The sequence below is a fragment of the Argiope bruennichi genome, chromosome 1, assembly GCF_947563725.1.
Source record: "Argiope bruennichi chromosome 1, qqArgBrue1.1, whole genome shotgun sequence".
Classification (NCBI taxonomy): domain Eukaryota; kingdom Metazoa; phylum Arthropoda; class Arachnida; order Araneae; family Araneidae; genus Argiope; species Argiope bruennichi.
The window spans coordinates 151128099-151147293 of NC_079151.1; the positions used below are offsets into that span (position 1 = coordinate 151128099).

Consider the following 19195-nt stretch of genomic DNA (forward strand, 5'->3'; position numbering starts at 1 on the left):
ATATTCTCTACAAAATGTCATCCAAGAAATCTGAAAAATCGAAGCAGCATTAAAAAAAAATTCCTTTTAGATAAGGGGAAGGGGCTCTCTAAATAAATCCTTTATCACTTTTTATTGCCTCTGCTTTCTTATTGGCTACATGTTCAAATTCTAATTTCTCATTGGTATTTTCTTCATAACAGCTTGACTTATATAGGCATTCACCAGGATTCTTATTCTTAGATTTTAAATCCAAAGGCTCTTAAGTTTTGCTGGCTATAGTTTTCTGTTTGAAAGGTCTAGCAACTCGAGGGAAGTGCACTGCGCAGGGAACTTGAGTAGACCTTATTAATATTTATTTAATTAAATAAATGTTGATTGCTTTAATGAAAGATTTTATCATCCAGTTTCTTTAATATGTTATTGAAATTTGCAATTGAATTCCTGCAGTCAAAGTAATTAACATTATATTTATGAGAAAATTGATGAGCTTAATATGGATTCAAATTCTGACTATTCTGACTGTGATGAATTAATGTTATCTTCTGAAGATGAATACTCTGAAAGTGAATCTGACGATGATACTTCAAATGCTGCTCGCTGTTGATTTCCTATTGACTTGCAAGCACTTTCACCTGCTCCTCCAAATTTTCAATTTACTTCGACTCCTTGTTATCAGTTCAGCGGCAAAAAATTTCCTTGGGGACTCAGATGATCCGATGATGTTTTTCAGCATATTTTTTGATAAGCATATATTTTGATTTTGCAGTGATGAGTTTCATTATGGAAGAAACACATAGATACGCCGAAGACTTTTTCAACAAAACTGATTTGACACCATCATCGAGAGCATTAAATTGGAAAAATACGGATATAAAAGAGTTACATCTATTTTTTGGTTTACTTTTACTTCAAGGAATAATGCCAAAATCTGTGGAAGCAACGTACTGGAGCATAAGACCCATTTTAAACACTCCTTTCTTTGGGCAAACGATGAGTGAGAAAAGATTCAGTTTGCTAATGAAATTTCTTCATTTTGAGAATTCAGATGAATTCAATAAAAATACGCATCCAAATGCAAAGTTAAGAAAAACTTTTGATATCCATAACATGCTGGTTGAGAGATTTAAATCTGCTTATACACCCAATCAATCTGTAACAATAGACGAGTCTTTGCTTGCTTTCAAGGGTTTACTTGCATGGAAGCAATACATTCCAACTAAAAGAGCTAGATTCGGAATTAAATTTTTCCAACTCAGAAAGCAATTACATTTGGAATTCTATTATCTATACCGGTAAAGGAACCCTTTTCATGGAAGAATACGAACAATTTGGATTATCTACAAAATGTGTACTGACTTTAATCCATGAACTTAAAAATAAAGGATATCAGCTAACAACAGACAATTTTTATACTTCTCCGGAAGTGGCCGAAATTCTTCTTCAATATAAAACTGATTTAATAGGAACTGTTAGAGGAAACAGAAAAGGGTTACCGGTGGAATTTAAGAACACAAAATTGAAAAAGCATGAATTGAGAGCATTTCAAAAGGGAAAAATTATGGTACTACAGTGGAAAGACAAGAAGGTTCTAACAATGCTAAGTACCATTCATAATGCTGCATTAGTTAGTGTTGAATCAAAAATATCCACTACAACCAAACAAAAGCCTAAGGTGGTAGTCGATTATAATAGATCTATGGGAGGAGTTGATAAGTCGGATCAGTGCTTAGCATACTATCCTTCACCCAGAAGCCGACAAATGAAATATTACAAAAAAATATTTCGACATCTACTTGACCAGGCTGTGTGAAATGCTTTTCTGCTTCAAAAAAAAAAATGGAGGAAGTGTAAATCATCTCGAATTTAGAATGCGATTGATAGAGAGATTATGTGAGGAAGGAAGAGGATTACCATCGTCTAAAGTCCCAAAGAGTATTGAAAATGTGGGAAGATTGACGGGCAGACATTTTCCGTCTTTAGTTGCTCCAACAGAAAACAAAAAATACTCTGCTAGGAGATGTGTCATGTGTTGCTCAAAAACAAATGCAAATGGTAAAAGAGTGAGAAGAGAAACACGTTTTGAATGTGTAATCTGCAAGGTGGGTTTATGCGCTGCTCCATGTTTTGAGATATATCACACTCAATCTGTTTTTTAAATTTCCTTACATGTAATTGCAGTGGATGAAATATTGTAAAACTTGCTCATGATCACATTTATCTTTCAAATATTGAATTATGCCTTTTTATAAATTTCATCTAAAAATTTTGCTGTATTTTAAGTTCGTATTTTTTTCCGCAGTATTTATAGCTTTATGTTAATATTCTCACTTTTAAGAATTCTGTAATGATACGTGGAATTTGGCAGTTATTTTCTAATTTTGTCACTTTTCAAAGAAAGTATACAAACTATTTCTGATGAAAAACTTTTAATAATCGCTTTATTATTTTTTTAAAAATATTTCTAGTAAAAAATAAACAGATTTTATGCAGTACTGTTTGTGTTATATTTATTATTTTTAGAAATTTTATTATACTTAAAATTTCTTCTAGAAGACATTTTAAAATATTTATATTCTACAGATTATCAGCAGCTATGTTGCAGATATATATAAAAAGAATGTGTCATCTGTTAGGTAATAACTTTTATTTATAATTGCATTCATTTACTTTCATTTTTAAGTTTGCATGTAAATCAGTATTCATTATTAAGTTCTGAATCCACAGCCTTGTGATACGTTCAAACAGCTAGAAATCGTATCAGCCTTTAAATGCATTTGTTTAATTTCATTAAATAGCTAATACTGTTTTAATGCAAAGGAATAATTATAATCGCACAGATACAATTTATTCTTTCCATTTTTCAAAGCAATATCTATTAAATTCACTCATCATCGAATTTTGTTGAATATAAAAAAATATTTCTATAATAGTTCCCCATTTATTAAATATATTTTCTTTCTTTCATATACTAAACTTTTTTTAATAGTCCTTATTATTTCTATGTTTATTTTTTTTCATATATATTTTTCGCAGCCCGTCAAAAGACACAAAACTTTTTCCCATTTCAATGTGGATTGTTTTTTTATAGAGATTTTAAATATATATTTATAATATAATTATATATTTTAAAAATATAATTTCTAATTGTTTTTTTTTTAAATATTTATAAAAGAAACGTTTTTTCCCTTCCCGAGCCCCCCTCCCGAAAAAAAGACAAATATGATTTGCAAAAAGCAGTAAACAGCGCTTGTATTAAAATAGTGAAATAAAAAATAATATTAAGCAGTAAACAGAATAATAGTAACTACATTTATTAAGATACTTTAAATAAAAACGTTTATAAAAAATAATTAAAAACACTTTTACTATAGTTCACTCTAAACTATCAACAATAAATATATAACTAGATCCAAAAGTTTTCAAATGTGCCATTCATTACGTATTAAATACTTCGCCAAAATCTATATACAAAGCCTAAGCAATAATTAAAATTACATTTATGAATAAATATTTGTCTCGATTAATAAGTGGAATGAAAATAAATTAAAAAAAATATATAAGGATTTTTTTTAAATATTTTACTGCGTTTTAAAAAATGTATTATTAAAAGTTCAAACGTACTTTTTTAATATTTCATCAACCAAGTACTGAAAATTCAAATCTGTTTTTGCTAGCAAATCACAGTCATTAACTGTTATACATGATTATGACATGTAAATGTGAGGGATTCACTACCTTTAATAAGTATGATAGTTTTCACCTGTATATTAAATTTGCTGTGAAATAATGAAATATTCAAATCAATAATGAAGTATACAGCTCATATCACCTATCGATCCTGCAATCGTGAATTCTTGCGAAGAACGTTATTTCCGCTTCTCGTGAGTTCATTCCCCTAATTGGAGGGACCACCCAAATTCTAACTGTCAGCGAAAACCACAAAATGACCTTAACAAGCAGATGACCCACCTCGTTTATTGCCTTTAAGGAGGAAAGCATTGACGACTTTCTACGTCGGAGCCGGGTTAAAAGCAGTTTGCGGAAAGCAACTTCCTACGTTCCAGCCGGGATTCGAACGACACGTTGGAGCGACTTTCTACGTTCCAGCCGGTTGAAGAGTTAAGACGCTCCCTCGGAAAATCGATCTTGTCTTTTGAGGAACTCGTGACTATGTTATGTAACTGCGAGTCTGTTATAAATTCGCGTTCCCTAACTTATATCTCTGAAAATTCAGATGATCTTATTCCTTTAACTGCTTCTATGTTTTTAATTGAGAATCGAAATTTTAATACTAATAACATAGACATGGTAGAGACCGAACGTTTAAGAAAAAGGATAAGTTATAGAACTAAGTTGCTGAAAGATTTAAGACTTCGTTTCCGAAAAGAATATTTGAGTTTATTAATTCAAAACAAAATAAGAAAAAAGACATTCAGGAACCCAAGATTGGTAAAATTGTATTAATAGGATACGACAGTAAAAATCGATTGAATTGGCCTTTGGCGATAGTGGTAAATGTGTTACCAGGTCGCGAGGGAAAAATTCGTACCGTTAAAGTAAAAACACAGTCTGGAGTTTCGCTAAGACCTGTGCGCGAATTTTTCCACTAGAATTAAACATTAATGAAATAGATTCTCTCACAAAGAGTGGAGATAAAAGTATTCAAAATGAAACTATATGTAAGGGCGATTTTTCTCACACTTCCTCCACCCCTGAAGCTACCGAATGTAAATTTACACGATCTGGCAGATATATCAAAGCTCCCAATAAGCTTGATTTATTCAACCAAACTATGTATGTTTTTGAGTTGCAATAATCACTCAAAAAGTGGGGAGGATGTGAAGAAGACCGTCCACGTTTAAAAACAAACTGAAGTGAACGTACTGTTCACGAGCCTGCGTGCTCATGTTCCATCAATGTAAAATATGTTTTGAAACTGACTGTATATAAGCATTATACATAGCCGTGTTTTGAGTGTGAATTGATAAAAATATGTTGCGTCTAAATCAAATAAGCGTTTTAAATGCAAGTGACTGTATTTGCTGATGGATTTTTATCATCTTTTGAGTAATTCACCCAATTAAAGAAGAAATCGGGTAGATTTAAAGAGTCTGATATATCGAAACACTTCTGAAATGAAAGCAGATGTAACAAAAGTGATTATTAAAGAAAATATAGTGATTGGTGAAAGTGGAAAACATTTCTGAAGATAGAAGTTTGTAAGAGAACATTCTTTGCAGCCTCTGAAAGTAAATTCAGTCCTGACTTCAAAGATATCAAGAGAATCTATAATTAGCTAATAAAAAGATGAAAATTTCAATAAGTTTTATCTTTTCAAACATTAAGTTTTCACTTTAGAATAAAAAAGCAATATTTTAATAATATTTAATAAAAAAGAACCTGTTATCATGAGTAAACAAGAAAATAAAATGCATGCAATAAGTATTCACCTTAAATATAACAACGGAAGACATTCTTTTCATATCCATTAATTATCCTGAATGTATAAGCACTTACTCAGAAAGTATATCCAGGATCATTATAAACTCACAAGAAAGTTTAGAATGGGATTTAAAAAAAAAACAGAATACATTGATATGTTAGAGGATTTATTTATCTTACAGAGTTGAAACTTGCGCTAAAAGCTGCTTTTACCATATGAATCTCGGAAGTGTAAATATAAGCAATAAGCGGACAAATTAGGGATGACGAATATTTTACGAGCGGTTATTACGTAACCAATATCAAAAAGTCCCAAACATAAGTGATCAATATTTTTCAAAAAGGGGTGTGATTCAAATCCTTGATACGATCTTACTGGTGATATTTCGATTACAGGTTTTGGATCACGATAGAAACTAACAATCGATACGATATCACTAAAATTTACCGGTGAGGTGACTTCACTGGAAAGTAACCATCGATACGATCTGTCCAATGGAAGCTCTCGAACATAACAGAAAAGGAGAAATCTGTGAACGGACCGGTTATTGGAATCATCGTATCACTGAAATTTATCGGAGTGGTGACTTCACTGGAAAGTGTGAAGTCACTGCTCCACTTCATGAGAGTAACCGGTCTTACTGGTATTCATATGTGTTGATGCACTGTTCCAGACAAATCGTTCTTAATTGCTTGTGATTTGACTTTGCATATATTCCATTTACTGCTGGCGCCATCTGTTGGTAGAATATAAAACTAAAGTAAACAATTTAAAGAAATGACATTTATATTTAATTCAAATTTTTCAGAAAATGGTTTACTATAATACAGAAATTAAATAAATAGTTTTGAAAAAAATCAAATTTAAGAAGTAAGCTGAAATAGATAAATTAATTCAATCACACGTTACTTAAATTAGTAAATTAAGTATTAATTACAATTAATAAATTTTATATTTAATATTAAATAATAATTTTAAATTAAAATTATGATTGAAATAACAGATATTTGGAACAAATATTTAAAAATAACAATAGCAAAATTATTTATTATTCAAAAAATCGTGGATTATGCATCTCTAGGACAAATCACTAGGCTTATGTCAACCGTTAAGAGTCCAATCACAGCGAAGCTCACATTAACCTGATGCTTTTATAAGCTGCGCTGTGATTGTACTCATTTAGGTGACATGGTCTGGCCGATCTTCAAAGAGTGTCAATTCTTGCTTTGCTCTTTCGAAATTCGTAATAAGAAAAGAGGAGTAAATAAAATAAAACTAACATTTTTATTTAAAAAGTTTTTTTTCATTCGAGATTGAATAAAATAAAATAAACGTAAAGTTGAATTTTAAACATATAGTGTCAATGATATTTTTTTAAACATTAATTTTCAATATTAGTAATGAGCTCAAATTTCTTTATTTCATTCAAATGTTCTAATGAAATGTTCTTTTATGTAATTTAATTTTCGATATATATATATATATTACAATCATAAAAATTACCAGCCATATAATCATAAACTCTAGTATGACAATAATTAAAGAAGAAGAGTTCTAGAAAAAACGCGTGAAGTTAAAATGTAAACATGTTGGTTTCGAATTGTTTGTAATCCATCAGAAGTATGTTATCTTCCGTTATATTATATTATCAATGTTCTAAATCGCTTTAATTTTTGATAATAATATGCTTTTGGTCTAATTAGTAACAATCTCTACAGAATTTTTTTTTATATATGATAATCATGTTTATAGAAATCAGTGTGCTATAAATGTCTTTAATATTGTTTTATTTGATGTTTAATCTGCTTTCCTTGCCTACTAGATAATATTTATATGATCTAAAAAACTTTAATTTTTTAATACCTTAAGTCTTTAGCTAATATGTACTACCTGGCAAGCACAGACATTTATAAATTGACTATGTCATATTTATGAATTAGGGTATTTAGAATGTGCTTGCATTATGAAGTTAGAAAAAAGTTAGAGCAAAAAGTTTTTCATGAAGTGTACACAAAGTAATTCCAAAGATATGGATGGTCCCAAAAAGGTTATCACCAAGTAGTAAAACTAGAATTTGATTAATGTAACAGATGTAGTTTGGGAAAAGAAACTGTTGAGATGATGACATTGAATGAGAAATCAGCTGCATTTTTTAGTTTTTCATCTACCTTATAAACAGTTTTTTGAAATTAATGTGTACAATAAATGTTTAACATTTACATTGTATAGTAAAATATCAAGTATGTAAGTCCCATTTGAAATATCATTTAGAACAAGGTTTCACATTCTTCTGATTCTATTGATCTCTTTCAACCCAATTAGACCATATAATCAAAGATTTACTGTGCTTATTTTGCTTTTGATCTATTTTCCATGAAAGATTTGGTAATTCTTATTTTTTAAATTATAAATTGAAGACAAATTTTCTTTAAAACTTTCTTGCCAATTTCATTACACTTTAAAGATTTATCATAACTTATTTGATTCTTAAGGATAAAATTTTAAGTTTTTATTTTCATTCATCTATATTCTAAATAAACTGTTTAATTTTGTCTTGTTACATAAGCAATTTTAAGTAATTTAACTTCTATTTTTATTGATGATTAAAATCCTCAGAGAAAAAAGAACATGTGTTCATTTTCCATCTATTACAAAGGCATAAATTTCACTTATGTGAGTGTAGCATTTCTGATTCATCTTGCCACCAAATAATATTACTTTAATAGATTTAGGACCCAACTTGACGATATATATATATATATATATATATATATATATATATATATTTCATCTGTCTATCTTATTCCCTTTTTGAATTAATGCATTCACAGGTAGATCAATAGATAGATATGATATGATACATAAATAAAGCATCACAATTTTTTTTTTTTGCTTAGTTAAGGATGTCTAAATATTGGAGATACATCAATAACTTGAAGTCAAATTCTATGTTAACTTTATTATAGTCCCTTGGTATTGCCTTTAAATTAAAAAAAATAAATTTGTCTTGCAGTCAATATTTTAATTTTGTATTAATAAATAATTGAAGAAGAACATTCAAATTAGAGATATTATCCAGTTTGGCTATAAATCTGGTTGGGTCCATCTTCCTCAAACACTTTTTTTGCAGTTTTACAGCCTGAAGGCATCAAATTATGTCAGTTACTGACTGACCAGTTTACCACCTTGCCCAACAGCAAGTGAATCCCTTTATACATAAGATAATATAGACCCCTCAGGATGTAAATACAGAAAAGAGATAGAGAAGAACTTAATATTGTAGAAAATTGCTAGAACTTCCCATACCATTTTTCAATTATAACTTTTATATTATTAACAATCTCATCTGTGCAAGGCTTGGCCATTCAAATTCTTTATGGTTGCTGAAACTAAATGCAAAACAGCAGAAAACTGCCTATAACAAGAAATGGCAGCCCCTGCAAGAGTTGATTACACAGTGTTTTTAATTTTTTGTCACCATTTTGTAAAACTGATGCTGTAAAAAAAAAAAAAAAAAAAAAAAAAAAAAAGGTAGGGGATTGGTCAACAAACAAATTAAAAAAATATGGAAAAAAAAAAATCCCAAATTTCATTGTCTAAATACTTCGGTCTAATAATACTGTCTAAATAGTACTGTCAATACTTCATTTTATTTTGAATACGTTCGAGTTTATTTTTTGTTCGAGTTTTTAGCACAGGCCCTTTTGGAAATAATATTTCCAATTTAAAGGTCATCTTTGTCCATAATACTTCCATTTGATTTAATATTTCTCTTTCTCTGTGTAATTTGGGTTGCAAGGAAATTAGTAAAACTTTTGACATTTAGATGTGGTTTTATTGGGAAATCTATATATTTAACCAAAGTGCATTTATATTTTAAGAGACTCATTTTTTTTCCTTCACTTAATCTATTTCAGAGGATATAGAATGAAAGTGGTAAAATATGCTTTAGTAAATTTAGTTGGTTAAATTTTTTTCCCTCCTAAAAAGGAATACTTTCAAATAAAGTAAAATGCTTGCTACTGTAAATAGAAATTAACTTTCTTGATGTAGTTTTAATTATTTCATGCACATTATCTTATGTTTCCATAGATTTTTTTCTTATTATACATCTAAATTAATGGGTAATATTTAAAACTCTCCTAAATAATAATAGTTCCTAAATAATTTCTTTATCCTCATTTTGAACAATGATAATTGCTAATTAAAAGATAGTTAGAAGTTTTAAAATATTTATATTAATTTTTTTTAACCGCTTAACTGTTTTCCCCGAGTGACATACGTTCATCGATTTATCGAATTTTGATAGTTGTAAGCAAAAAATAAACCATTCATAACAATTATAATTTCATATTAAAATTACTTCATATACATAGATAAGTATTCATTGGATTTCCATTTGAATGAAAATAAAAAAATATTCCCAAAATAGAAGGTTTCATCTTATTAGACATTAAAGAAAATAAAACAGTTAAGTGAAAGTAACTTAAATCATATGCATAGATATTAAAAGCACATCCTGTCACTTTCTTTTAATTGTCTGATTTAAGTATTATTAATGAGATTCAGTATTATTAATGAGTATTTTTTAATTATTTAATTTTAGTATTTTCATTATTAAAGTTTAATTAATAAAAATTCTTTTCCAGTTCTACAATTATTCTATTAAGCGTCAGGTTGGGACTTCAAAGAATCTGTAATAATCACAAAAATTCATAACATGGGACTAGAATTTATTAATTTTTTAATTTACATCTTTGATTTAATTCATTTTAGCCCAACCAAGTATGTTAGCTTATTATTAAACAATCATTTGAAGTAGGTCTGAGATTCTAAAAAAGATTCTCATTTTTTCTAAACAATTCATTTATATTTAGTTATTTTGAAAATTCATATTATTATTGTGTGATTGACATTTAATAAAAAAATAAGTACTTCATTTTAATTTCCACTCATTTTATGATAATAAAATGAGCATATCTGAAATTTATCTTCAATTTTTATGCATATTGTTATTTACTTCATTCAAAATGTGATTATTATATTTTTACATTAAATGAAATTTGAAGGATATAGTTTCTGTGCCCTTAAAGTTGGAAATATAAATTTAATATTTTCAAACAATAGCATTTCATTTTTATATATATATATATAGTGTTAATTAAACCTTAAACAGATTTTTAATTTCAGTTTCACATCAGTTAATACACCAATATTCATGGTTTATTAATTTGTTTTTTTAATTTTAAAAACTTTTCAAATCTTACAAAATGATGTTATCATTAAATTTCATGAACTCAAGATACATCTTAATGTCACTACTGCATCAGGATGTACTACTTCAAAAATGGGATGTTGAAATTTTAGATTATGTAAAATTTATGCTTTCAGAATGAATTGAATTTTGGTTTTCTTTAAGAAATGAAAATCCAAAAAGCTTCCAATATGTAACTGAAAATGAATATTCAAATTTTAATTACATTTTTTTTATTTGTAGAAAGCTCAATTTTTGGAAGTTGATCAAAGTATGCCAAGGAAATCCATATGGAAAAAGAAATGAGAATAGCTGTGTCAAATAAGAATTCTATGTTTGCAAAGTTATTTTTTTTAAATAAGGCCTTAAATTACTCTTTACATGATAATTAAAGGTTATTCATTGATTTCTTAAATATTTTATACTGTTTACCATCTTGATAAATGTATTGCTAACTTAGTATTAAAATATAAAACCGTATTTATATCACAGTTATTATTATTATGAATATTTTTGTATAAGTAACCATCGATTATTCATTATTGAACCATAATTTATTTTAGAGAAATGACAGATGGAGTAAATACATGCAGATAGTTGCAATTTTTAGCATTACGAAAGAATATTTCATTTGTACTAGGTTGTCCAAACCTGGGTAATTTTATATTTCATTTCAAACCTGAATATCACACTTGAAAAAAAAAAAAGTGCTTGTAAAAACATGAAGAAGTATCAAAAACGTAGCTTATATGAAGTTTAATCTTCACTTATCTTTTTGAATTAATGAAGATAAAAATTTAATTTATAGTAATTATTTCAGTTTGATTATGCAAAATAAGAAATTATTGAATTAAATACAAAGTATGTATTAAAGAGATTTTAATTTATAAAAGTTGTTCATAGTTGTAATAATTAATTAAATGTATTCATTATTTATGCAATTAAATTTTTAGCTTATATATACAGCATAATCAATTTTATATGGGTGAGAAACTTTTAAGTATTTAGTTAAGCATCCAAGAAGAGCCTTTTAAGGATATTTATGGTCATCTTTCATCTCCTACATAAAATAAAAAGATTACTCTGCTTTAGTTATGTATTTTTTATAAATAGTTCTTATAACTTTTTTTTTTCAACTGCAGTTGTTGGTTTTAGGCACGCATTAAACGAAATGATGATCCAAATGCTCTCTTTCTTCATTGAATCCATGACTACCTTTTCATACTGACTATACTAATAGAATGAAGACATTGACTGAAATAAAAATTACAAATGGTGAGAACATCAACTTTTTTATTTCATATTCTTTTTTTTTATGATGATATGGGCTTTTTAGCTCATAGTGTTTTTGTTACAAAAAAAAAATGCAAATCTAATGTTGGTAACAGCATGAATCAAACAAAAAAAAATTTCTGCTTGGCTCATCTGTTACAATATAAAGTCTCAGTAAATGCTAAATACATTAATTAAGCTATTAAATAATAATAAAAAAAACGTTTTATTTCATTTTTTAAAGGCTGATCATTATTTTTTAATAGCATACTCGTTCATTCAAAAAATATGGTATTTCAGTTATTTATATACTGATATGTCCAATATAAATAAAGCTGAACAAAAAAAAAAAAAAAATCTGATTGCATTTCTGTTCCTTACTTGCCAGTAAAAAAAAATTCCCTTTAATCCTATTGCTTTCCCTAGCTCATATGGCATTTGTGCTTTCATATTATTTTATGTATTCTAATTTAATTATTCATTGTTATATATGATTATTCTTTTTTTTATATATCATATACTGTCTTAAAAATTGCAACTCTTCAGAAGGAGGAAAAACAATTTTTTTCTTAATCTTATTTTAAGACAAATCATTATTAGTCTAATTAAAATTTGATTTATATATAGTCAGCATATAAATCAAATACATCATTTATATGTAGCCAAATAAAGATACATAAATCTGGAGTGCCCATATGCAACTGAGTGAAAACTGTGTCTGCTTTTCTGTTTGTTAGTGATGACCTTGGTTGCAACAGAGACTTCACATTGTGAAGTTTATTCTCCATTTCCAGGTGCCACTGCATCTGCCATTAGGAATAAAGAAGCATTTTAGTGTTCTTCTTTAAATCAATGGAGTAGTAATATTTGTTGGGATATTTGAGATCTTCTTATTTCCCTCAGTTCCATCATAAAATAGTAGATAATAGAATGTAACTTTAAAACTGTAAACAAATTTATTGAATAGATCTAAAACCCTTAAAAACACCGAATAATTATGAGGATGAGGATTAATTGTGCAGTTAAATTTCTGAGTACTTAAGAATATGTGCATCAAATTTTGTTTGAATCTCTCAAAGGATGTGGAATTATATAAGATTCAAACAAACAATTGGATATTCAGTTTTATATAGAGAGATAATATGAAAACAAACATGACATTTAAAAATCATTTTAGGTTCTAATGTTATAAAATTCGTTATTAAAGAATTTCACAATAAAAAACATTAAAAAGGTTTTTATCAAGTGTTGTTATTATTTTACTGTACCATTTTGTTCATATAGTATTGAAGAGTATTTGATTATTAAAGATGTAATTGAAGATGAATAATTTAATAAAAGTCTTATCTTCATTTTTGTTCTTCAGTGTGTCAGATATTGCATGAATGTAATCCTCCTTGAATGATTCAATGTACATATTTGGAGGCAAGGGAGAACACTTTCTTCTTGGGGTATTTTTTAAAATTTATTGTAGACCAAGTGTTTGTTCAATTTTCAGAAATAACATAATTTTTTTTTAATCTCAGATTTTTAAAAGGAATTCTTTTTATATGCAATTAATCTCTAAATTTCTCAAAATTTTGCTTTGAAAGAAAATTGCATCAATTGATAATAACATTTTGTTAATATGCTATAAAGTTTTTATCAGTAGTTCCAAGACATGAACTTGTGGGATCTTGTTATTAGTAGTACAAGTTAGGGTACAAGTACAAGTTAGGGTACAAGTACAAGTTAGGATACAAGTACAAGTTAGGTTACTTGTTTGTTTAGTTATATTAATTCTTGAAATTTTGGAAATTATTCCATTTTTTTAATATATTCTCCTTTTTATATACTTTTTAAAATTTAATTAGATGTATATTTGTAAAGATATAATTTTGTAATCAATTTTTCACTACCATCTTGATTAACTAGATTTCTGAAATTTTGCACAATTAATGTTTCTATTGATAATATAATATTTTATTATTGTTACGAAATTTCCGGAGTCCGTTTGGATAGTGGAAGTGATATGGTGTAAAGAACGCTCAATCAGCGGGCGGCAGTAGAAAATAAAACAACGACGTTTAATTACACGATGACACACAGGACAGCACAAAGACGACAACTATATACAGCATAGAAGACGATTGTCTTCAGCCGAGACGTGCAGCATACAACAAGACTCTACTGCAGACAGTAGCACACAGCTTAGTTCAGCACTAGCTTGACTCCGTCGCTGCTCCGCTTATCCCTGGAAGACCAGTTCTTCATCGTCGATTCCGACTACTCTCCTCTCAATTCACGAAGACTACTCTTCACCGTCGATCCCGACTACTCTCCTCTGTTGCTTCCGACTACGACTCCGATCTGGTTCACGACTACTCTGGCAGCTGCGGCTGCTTCCTTTTATAGGTCTCAGGAGGCGCGGCTAGAAGCCAATCAACGAATCAGGAAGAAGCCAATCAACGAATCGTAACTCGGTTCCTACTGGACGGTCGGGAAAATTCTCGATTTTTCGGGTATAATATATTTTAGCGCCAAAGTCGCCAAGTTTGTCGCCAAGCTCTGGGACCTCCTATGGAGCCAACTATGCTGGGAAGCCGCATCACAGATTCGTAACAATATTTTCAAAGCTTTATTATCTGTTAACTAATTAATTTTAGTTAAATTTTGATTCATATTAGTGACACTTTCTGGTAATGAATTAATAAAAACTGATTTTCTTCTGTTTACAATAATCAATTATAATAAGTGTTATAAAGTCCAGAAAATAGAAAGTCATAAAAACGTTTTCAAAAATGGTAAACTAAAAAGTGTAAAGCATTTTTATCAGAAATATACATATAAATATAAAACCATGAAAGTGTGGAGTTCCAATATCAGCATAGTAAAAGAATTAAACTATTGTCAATATTAGATAACAAATTGGAATGTTATTTAAAAATTGATAATTTTAATTCGTTTTTAATGCAAGTTAAATATAATTAAAAATATAGCAACATTTTTATTTCTTGGAATTTTTTTATTAACGCTTTATGTTTGCGTGATTTTTTTTTTAGGTCTATTTAAATTTTAAAAAAATACTTTTCTTCTTGGTTCATTAATCAAAGTGTATTTTGAAAATTGATTTTAACAATAAAACTAATTGCCAAAGGGTTAACAAAAAACACTCTTGCAAGAAAAGTGGAAAAAAGAAAATGCTGTTTTCATCATCACCACTTAAATAAGTATTAAAGCTATTAATTCTCTGAAAATGCATTCAATCATTTTAAATGTCAATGGTTGATACTGCTGTTGCTGAAAGTTTTTTTAGATTTTTTCTCCTTAATATTATGTTTTTGTTTTTTAAATGGAGCTTAAAACAAGAAATGTAATTATTTGTCATTGATTCCTTTGGTTCTTTGCATCTTGATAATTCTGAAATAAGGATTTTAATTTAGACTCACATTCTCCTCTATTTAAAACTTCAATTTTAACACATAATCATTTGCATTATAATATAACATCAATGATTGCACTTACTTCCAAATAATGAATTGATTTAATTTTACAAAATAAAAGTATTTTAAGTCTCTTTCATTCATTTTATCATAACTTTTGATTCTGTTCACACATTTTTATATAATCTATATGATATTTATTAAATTATGTTGCATTATTTTTTTAAATATTTTAAATGTTGAATTTGATAACTGTTAACTTTATCAATCTTTCTGCATTGTAATTTCAATGACAATAATACCTTTTGAGTCATTCCATTCCTATTGCATTGTTTAAGCAAATGATCTATATTTGTATAATGTACTTTTTAGATGTCCAAAAGCACAAAATTTCATGAAGAGGTTTAGCAGAAATAGCAGAGAATGGTTTTAATAGTTGTTTCTTGTTCCAATTTTTCCAGGAAATTAACATCATTATTGGATTGTGATGTGTTGTTGTTTGTTTGTTTGTCTTTCTTCTCTTCACGTAATTATATTGATTAATGATATTGTTGATAGAGATGTAGTATTTTATATTTCATGATTTAAGATACAATATGTTCCTGATAATATGTAGTGGGGATCTTCACATTTTATTACATTCACTTTATTGTTATTTCGCCATTCTACGAAAAACCACAAACAATCACAAATCCTTTGGAAAACTTACTTTGGCTATTTTGAACCATATTGTATCATATTAAACCGTATTTTTTTCTCCTCTTTGCTGTTAGTTAATTGTCGTTACCCCCCCCCCTTACTTTAATTTAAATAGACCCAAACATCATCTATATATATATATATGACAAATGATTTTCTTAAAGAATTCTGCATTCAGCAATATAATATAGATGATGATTTTTTAAACTTTACAAATTTTTTTAATCAATGTTAATAATTTTGTTCATAGTTGAATGAGAATGTCAATCATTTTGGTACAAGTCTTTGACTGTTCTATGTTCTTTTCTCACTTAAAATCTCAAATATGCAATACTAAAAAAAATTTAAAAATAAAAAAAAAACTTTTTTTTAAATACATATTTAAAACATTCATTATTTTTATGATTGATTATGACATATTGCACAATTTGTATGATTTTTCTATTCTTCTTAACTATATTATTTATAGATATAAAAAATGTAATTTTCATAGTATATTTGAGTATCTCTCTTTGGGAAGTACAAAGACATATCCCTCCAAACACATATAACAAATAACCTTCCATTCTTTGCTCGTAAACAAAAATTTTTATATATAGCAGATGGCAGCTTAAATTGTTGTGACAGTAAAAATTTTCACTCTGAGGAATTTTTCCTACATCAAAACAAAATCATCTAATAATATACAATTTACCTTCTATGTTAAGAATTGATTATATTATTCTCATAACATTTAAATATTTGGACCAATAAATTTTTGTGAAATATCTCTCTTTTTGAAAAGTCTATTCTTGACGTGCATTAAATATTAATATCATCATGGTTTCTTAAAAATTTTATAGAGGACAAAAATGTTTAAATTTGTTTCCTTTTCTTATAAGAAAATTTTCATCCTAGTGTATAATGTACATCTCATCAAGAAAAGAAATCTAGCCTAAGTACCTAATAACAATGTTTGAAAAATTTTAAATAATGAATGTTTGCACTAATAGAAAATTTCTTTATCTTAAATTCTTTAGGGTAAAAAAAAAAAAAAAAAAAATTGAACATAAATTATTTTTAGGTTACTATCTATTTAATTTCACTTAGAAAAGTGGTATATAGTAGTACCATGACTGCAAATGCAAATGCATTTTGCAGTATCATATTCCTTAGATGTTAATATTAAGCTAAACTATTAATATGAAAAGAGTGTTTTGTATGAACCTTCAAATCTTGAACCCCATTAAAATTGTGTAGAAAATTTAATTATGAGACAGACAATTTTTGCTGGAATATTTAATAACAGATGCTATCAGCAACTATATAGAAACAAATGATATACTTGTTATTGTTCAGTATGTGCAATAATTTAGTTCAATAAGTACAATAAGTTTTAGAAAAAGTCAGTTTAATTAATATTCCATTTCAGTTGCAAAAATTAATCTGATATTAGAATTTTAATATTTCTCTTTCACTTAATTTCTTTTGTAATATCTTATTGTTTCTTAATTAAATTTGTTTCTACAATAATGGAAACAACTGCATTGAAATTGGGTTGATCTATATTCTTTGTGTGGATATATGTTTTTATAATCCATTGGTTTTAGTCGAATCCACTAGATATTAAGAATATGAAAGAGATTCTTAAAAAAGTTTAAATAAATTAATGCTTCCAAAAATTGTTTTTTTTTTTTTTTTTTAGTGTTACTTTTAAAAGAGAAAATTACCCCTACCCATTTTTAATATTCAATTGTTCACTTCGTGTGTTTGTATTAAATATGTTTTGCACAATTTTGTTTTGTGGTTCATTTATGAATGCCGTCATTGCTATTTAATAACATCTAAATTGTGTAGTGCCATTATAAAATGCATATAAAATTTCTGAAATATTAATTTTATAAATGTGCATTAAAGATATTGCTGAGCTATAAAGAAATTAAATGCAATCTTAAGATCACAGAAAACAATACTGAAAAATTTTGCATTATAATGTTGAAAAGTATTATTCCTTTTGCATAAATTTTCTATTAATAAGAAAAAAAATATTGCTAATGTTAAGGCCAGGAAATTAAATTAAACCTACTTCTAAATTTAAAATAAATTGTTAAATTAAATAAATAGTAGATAGTAGTAAATTAAATAATAGTTTAAAATAAATAGTTATTAAATTAAAAATAAATAGTTAAATGATTTAAATAAATTTCCATTGTAAATGTTAATTTTTAATGGTTATAACTTTATATTATTTAAAAAAATTAATTCTTAAATTTACTTTTATCTGAAATGTGACACAAAATTACATTCAAATTCTTATTTAATTCTGCATCATAGATTAATTAATTTGAAAATGTGTGGGTTATTTTCGTGATGGGGAAAGCTCGAATTTCATGATATAACAATATTGAAATTCTAAAATTTCTACATGAATTAATTGCAGTTCTGCAGCATCCCAATTATTGAATTGATATATGGGTAAAGTTGAATTACAACTGAAAATAATTCATTCCTGTCATGCTATTTTAGAACGTGAGAGAACATTATTATTAATAGGATTTACATCAAATAAAATTGTTGTATCCTTATCTCGCAAAGAGATTTTATTAGTTTTCTATTTTTCTTAAGCTTAAAATTTAGGATTAATTGCAAATTTAACAATGGTTTATATTTATTGATTTTAATGCTATAAAGTTAATAATTGTTCACTTCCTTGATTTGTGAATAAAACATAGTCATTAATAATTCAGGAGAGAATGATTAAAATAGTGAAGTTAAATTTAAAAATAATGCTATTTTTCTGCTGTATGTTATAGTCGCTTCATAAAAAGTTTTTTTAAATTTTATTTATTTAACTATACAATTTCTGTGACACACATATTGGTTGAAATTATTTATGCTTCTATTGTAGAGCTTGTGATAATTTTTTAACATTTCTTTCATTCGAGAAGAAATTGTTTTACCCTCAATATTTATTTATTAGCATAAGTTATGCCTACATGAAGAAAAAGTGCTGAATTTTAAATGTAAAATTATGTTTACATATTATTATAATCTCTCCCAAATTTTACCAAAAATTATCATCCAACTAATATAGAATAATTTAAGTAGTTAAACAAGTAATTTGTATTGTGAAATGTTTGCTCA

At 27.2% G+C, this 19195-nt stretch overlaps 1 long non-coding RNA gene across 5 annotated transcripts in view; it reads left to right on the forward strand.

Annotated features, from left to right (window-relative positions):
- Positions 1 to 6619: 6619 nt before the first annotated feature.
- Positions 6620 to 19195, forward strand: part of LOC129969767 (uncharacterized) — a 63666-nt gene continuing 51090 nt past the window's right edge. The window contains exons 1-3 of one of the 5 annotated variants that reach the window (XR_008784624.1): positions 6620 to 7045; positions 10923 to 11073; positions 11822 to 11954. This is a non-coding gene — a long non-coding RNA (uncharacterized LOC129969767). The remainder of the gene's footprint in view (positions 7046 to 10922; positions 11074 to 11821; positions 11955 to 19195) is intronic. The other 4 variants (XR_008784612.1, XR_008784618.1, XR_008784630.1 and 1 more) reach the window with 4 other exon arrangements.